Raw genomic sequence first — 6,072 nt, 5'->3', positions numbered from 1 at the left:
GGTGCAGTGGCGATGCTAGTCTTTGTCTGCCTACCCCCTGCCGAGCTGCTTTCCTGGGGCATCAATGGGAAAACCGGCACTACCCCAGAGACCCCTCTTCCCCATCCTTTTCCTGTTGTCAGAAAAATGAACTGTGCATCCACAGAGCAGGTTTTTTAGGGATGTCTGCTATGCCCACATCAATGAGCTGAACACAGAAAACATGCTCTCACAAATCACAAACACCAGCACCCTAAATAGACACCAGGGGTCACCTGAAAGCTCCAAGGGGCAGGGAGAGGGCATCTCCACTGCCCAGGACTACTCTCTCCTGCCCTAATGGGAAGAGAATACTTTTATGTGTCATGCACTGGGATAGGGGTGAGACAGATATAGATATAGATATGGATATAGACATAATATCACAAGCTAGAATCAAGATTGCCAGGAAAAATATCAGCAACTTCAGATAGGCAGATGATACCTCTCTAAAGGCAGAAAGTGAAGAAGAACTAAAGAGCCTCTTGATGACGATGAAAGAGGAGAGTGAAAAAAAACTGGCTTAAAACTCAACATTCAAAAAACTAAGATCATGGCATACAGTCCCATCACTTCATGGCAGATAGATGGCAAAGCAATGGAAACAGTGACAGATTTTATTTTCTTGGGCTCCAAAATCACTGCAGATGGTGACTGCAGCCATGAAATTAAAAGACGTTTGCTCCTTGGAAGGAAAGCTGTAACAAACCCAGGCAGTGTATTAAAAGGCAGAGACATCACTTTTCTGACACAGGTCCGTCTAATCAAAACTATGGTTTTTCCAGTAGTCATATATGAAGGTGAGAGTTGGACTATAAAGAAAGCTTAGTGCTGAAGAATTGATGCTTTTGAACTGTGGTGTTGGAGAAGACTCTTGAGAGTCCTTTGAACTGCAAGGAGATCAAACCAGTCAAATATTCAGGAAATCAACCCTGAATATTCATTGGAAGGACTGATGCTGAAACTGAAGTTCCAGTACTTTGGCCACTTGATGCAAAGAGCTGACTCATTAGAGAAGACCCTGATGCTGGGGAAGACTGAGGGCAGGAGAAGAGGGGTGACAGAGAATGAAATGGTTGGATGACATCACCAACTCAATGGACATAAATCTGAGCAAACTCCAGGAGATAGTGAAAGACAGGAAAACCTGGCATGCTGCAGTCCGTGGGGTCTCAAAGAGTCAGACGGGACTTAGCAACTGAACAACAGTAGGGCCAGCCTATGCCAAGTGGGAGACAAGATTGTCCCTTGTCCAAAAGAGGCTGATTTCTAGTTGCAGAAAAGAGCTATTCAGAAAAAGCAGTTATTATAAAGGCAGTATCTATATGTATTTATCCTCAATGCATAATGATATAATAAAATGTTAAACTGGGTGAGGAAAACATCATTTGGACAACATGTTCACTAGAGTGATGTCTTTGATATGGTGAAGGGGGCAGGGAAAGGCACATTTACTGAAGGCCTTCTAAGTACCAGGCATTCTCACCTCACAACACTGCAGGGTAGAAACTATGTTATTATTTCCATTTTACAGAAAAGAAAATTCAGACTCAGAGAAGTTTAGTAACTTGCCCAAGATTATTCAGTTAATAGGTGGAGGAAAGGTTTGCCTGATGCTAAAGGCCAGGCACTTTCTCCCCATGGCTGTAGAGGAAATTCTCATGAAACCTGTTTACCTGATCAGAGAAGCGGGGCACAGGGCCCTCCAGCTGGAAGCAAACAGACCTACAGACGCCACAAGAAGGATGGGCTCCAGGCTCGAAGGAGAGGTTGTCTTTGACCATGACTGTGAGTCCTGCGGGTCCGACGCCATCTGAGGTTTCCAGGAAGAGAGCCAATCACGAGTCTTTTAAGGTGGCATTTTGAAAAGTGCTTCTTTTTTGCTTCTCCTGATAAGCAAGAGGGCAAATGAACAGACCTTTCAGTGTCTTCTCTACTCAATGTGTTTCTGACTCCATCAGTTTCCTTCCCAAGATGCTGGGGTCCAGATGTTCAAAGAGCCACTCTCCTTAGTGCCTATAAGGGTAACACATGCAATTAAGTTCTGTCAGCATCTCCTTTCAAGAGTGATGAGTCCCTCTTGACTCATTGGAGAGTGTTAATGGGTCACTGGAGCCCTGGTTTGTGGGCTGAGGTCACACACTTTTCTGCCAGTGGAGATTCAGACACCATAGTTGTAAGCTGTCCCCTTAAGGACTTTTACTTTCCAATGGTTAAAATGAGCAAGAATACCCTGATCCAAGAATCAGAAAGCAAAAGAAACACAGACTTCCTTGTCCCTGGTACTCTGGTCTATGAATCTACTCTCAACACATCTCAAGTTTTAGTACCCAAGAAAAGGCTTGAGTCACAACCAAGCCTTTTCTTGGGCTTAAGGCAGGTGAGATTTTTTGGGGGGGATTCCAAAATTAAGAACTCTGTGGTGGGCTTGCACCTGCAGCCTCCACGGAAATGAGAAGAGGAGGAGGAGGAATCCAGGATCAGCCAAGCCTGATGCTCTCCCACTGAAGCCAGGGTATGAAGACAACAGCTGGATGCAGTGTCACTGGGCCTCTGTGAGTCCCAGGTCCATTCATTGCATCCATAAAAATTGGGACCTTCTTCTGGGAAACCTTAGAATGACCTTTGTCCTCTATATCTGAATGGAAGTCTTTGAAAGCAAGAAGGCTGGGAATTTTATTTTGGTTAAATTATCAGCAGTGTCTAGAGTGTGCAGTGCATACCCGGAGCACACCTCTCTCTTCTAACAAATTATGCATTCTTGGTCTATCCACACCTACCCACCTCACAAGGACTAAAAAGGCGCTTGCTTCTCCTGAAAGATTTTTTCAGTCAAGTCCATGGTATCTAGGTGATCTATTGGCAAGTATCTTAAAATACAAGGTCAAGAAACTTTCTGTCAAATATGCCATTAATGCAAGTGCCTGCAGATACGTCACTCAAAGGAGAGGCATTTCCTTGCATGTGAAATAGATATAGCACTCCAGGCCTGTCTTAATAATCCAGCCAATAATAATAAAAAGCAAACTCATGAGCTAAAGTTTTACATCTCCTCCCAAATTAGTGTCCTCCAGGAGTCAAGTTATTACGCAAGATTAGAGGCATTTAGAAGACTAAGACTCTTCCTTGCTTTCTGTTTTAATTTTCTTTCTCTCCCTCCCCTCTCTCCCCAATCCCCAAAGGTTAATCTCATGTTCAGATAGCTAAATACTCAAGGTAGAAAACACAGGACTCGGAGCAAATAAACTTGTGGTTAGAGTGCTTAGGTCCAGATCTTGACTCCATTCAGCAGCCATGGGTCCTCTTTTGCCATGTGGGGACCCATTTGGAACATCAGAGTTGGTATGAAGAGTAAGTTGAAGACATTTGAGATTCATTAGGCAGAAAGAAGGCTTCTCAGAGTTTCCCTTATCTGACTAGAAGCAACAGCTTCTGGGAAATGAGACTACTATAAATTCCCTCTCCAGGGAAATTTCATGGCCATGAAGAAGACAGAACAATCACTCTACTTGCATAAACAAACATTATCACAAACTTTCTTGTCTCCCATTTGTTCTCCTAAATACCTGTTTGTCTTTTCTAAGGAAACCTATTTATTCCTCCCATAGAAGTCTTTTCTAGCCACCACCCCCTGCCCCCACCATGCTGTCTCTTCTCTAAGTTAAATATATAAGCCTCTAACTTTAACCATTTAGTGAGCTAACTACTTTTGTTAGCTCCCCTATGCATTTAGGGGGAAAAAAAATCTCTTTTTGTGCTATTAATCTCTTTTGTGAGTTTAATTCACGGGTCACTCTGCCCACCCCTACTCCCCCAGCCCAAGTACTGAACCTAAAGGACAGGGGATGATTTTGTTCTCCCTGACAGCCACATCTGGTCCACTTTTAAAATAAGGACAATGATAGTACCTATCAAACCTATAGATTATTTATGAAGATTGAATGAGATGTATATCCTATTTGGCTTATAGTGAGTCTTAAATAAATATTCTCTCTCATATGTAAAATACATAAAGATCTGTTCTGAAGATCAAAATTAAATTATAGATGGGAGAATACTTTGGAAAGAGAAAAAAGATTAACAATGGAACATGGTGTTGTCACCATTATAATAGCTATAACTATTATGGCCACTATTATTGCCTCCTTTAAGCAAGGCCACCAGATACGGCCATGTAGGTAGCACTGCACACATCCAAAGTTATCATTCAATTAAAATCATCCCTTTGTACCTGGGAACACATGACACGTGCCTTCCCAGCAGACCTGCACTTGCCTCACGGCATCCTCTTCCCAGAGTCTGAGGAACATCACTGTTCTGTAGAGTCATTTATTCACTTATCATTAATTCAGTGAAAGTATACTGAGGACCTACTATGTGTGAGGACAGGGCATACAAAGATACATGAGAGATAAATTCTGCCCTGATGCTCCCCATGACTGCAGAGATCGCTGTGTACCAGTGAGCTGAATGCAATGTAATTAGTGCTAAAGTGGACATATGTAGGACAACTGGGCTTCCCTGGTGGCTCAGATGGTAAAGAATCTTCACCCAATGTGGAGGAACCTGGGTTCAATCCCTGGGTCGGAAAGATCCCCTGGAGATGGGAATGGCAACCCACTCCAATATTCTTGCCTGGAGAATCCCATGGACAGAGGAGCCTGGTGGGCTACAGTCTACGGGGTTACAAAGAGTCAGACACAACTGAGTGAAAAACACTTTCACTTTCATGTATGACAAGGGTACAAGAGATTAGAGAGTTACCAGATTTTCTGGTATAGTCGTGATAGTGGTGAGGCAGAGGGCAGAGTGGTGATCAACAGTAGCAAAAAGTGAGAAGGTCTACTTCCCTTCAAAAATGAAAGTCCCTACCATCACCCTAATAAGAAAGAGTCAAAATGTCTCCTTAAAGGGCCCAGACTGCCAGAAAAAGTCAGTGGGGGATCACTGTTCATGGCAAGAAGGGACTGGCCACTCTGTGGAGAAACTCCATCAAGGCTTTCTGGCAGGAGGAAGGTTCAGAAAGAGCTCTTTCAGCACCAATCTCAGCCCAGCCCCAGCTCTGGGGTATGTGGAGGAGGAGGAGGAGAAGGGAAAGGATTCTATCACTTAAACCCCACATCCAGTGGATTGCAAATGTGGATTCTGATCTAACATGAAGGCTCAGTTCTCAAATGATAGACCAAAGTCTGCCTGTTCTCATCATATGGCCTCTCTTTGTATCTGCACCGCCTTCTTCAAAGAGGTCATAACTCAGAGTCAGAGGACTTGAGATGGAATCTCAACCCTGTCCCTTCCTTATGTGATCTTGAACAAACTACTGAGCCTCAACGACCTGGTCTATAAAATGGTCATAATAACACCATCTTCACAAGTTTGTTCTTCGGACACCACACACCGTTGTTACTCCTGCAAGCTCTGGGATGGAGGTAAGATCTCAGAAGAGAGTCAGAGGCACCAAGGTGCCTTCCATCCCCAGACAGATCTTACATCCCCAGAATTGCCTGCCCACCCTTCTTTCTGGAACCTCTGGGACTTTTCACCCAAAGGAGATATTGCTGCTGAGCAAGGAGCATTGTGTAAGTGACCTGGTGAGCTCAGCCCTTCCAGGGCTGCAGCGCCTTCATTTGTAAAGGAGGAATTCTGAGGCTATCAGAAAGGAAGTCAAATTGTTTTCGGAAAAACAATAGCAAAGTAACTACAAGTCATTAGCTTCCTCCCTGGGGCCAGAAATCAAGCTCGTCTGGGAAGCTGAAAGGATTGGTAGAGCTGTTTACCTAAAGACCTCTGAACAGGACCCATAAATTAATTCCTGGGCATGACTTTCTGGAATGAGAGGAGATGAGTCATGGAAGTGGGAGAACGCCTGAGAGTGGAGAAGAGAAGAGATTTTTTATTTGTTCAGGGCACAGCTGAATCCCTGATGCTGGCTTGCCTTTTCTGGTCCCCTGGGTGTGGGTTTCATTTGGATACACATGTGTCAGTGGGCATCTGCCCTCTGACATGGCTCTTAGTAAGTTTTTTCCCAGAGCAGAAAACCAAAAAGAAAGCCCT

The sequence above is a fragment of the Muntiacus reevesi genome, chromosome 1 (genome assembly GCF_963930625.1).
Source record: "Muntiacus reevesi chromosome 1, mMunRee1.1, whole genome shotgun sequence".
Taxonomy (NCBI): domain Eukaryota; kingdom Metazoa; phylum Chordata; class Mammalia; order Artiodactyla; family Cervidae; genus Muntiacus; species Muntiacus reevesi.
The sequence above is the reverse complement of the archived record's forward strand: the minus strand, read 5'-3'. Positions refer to the sequence as shown.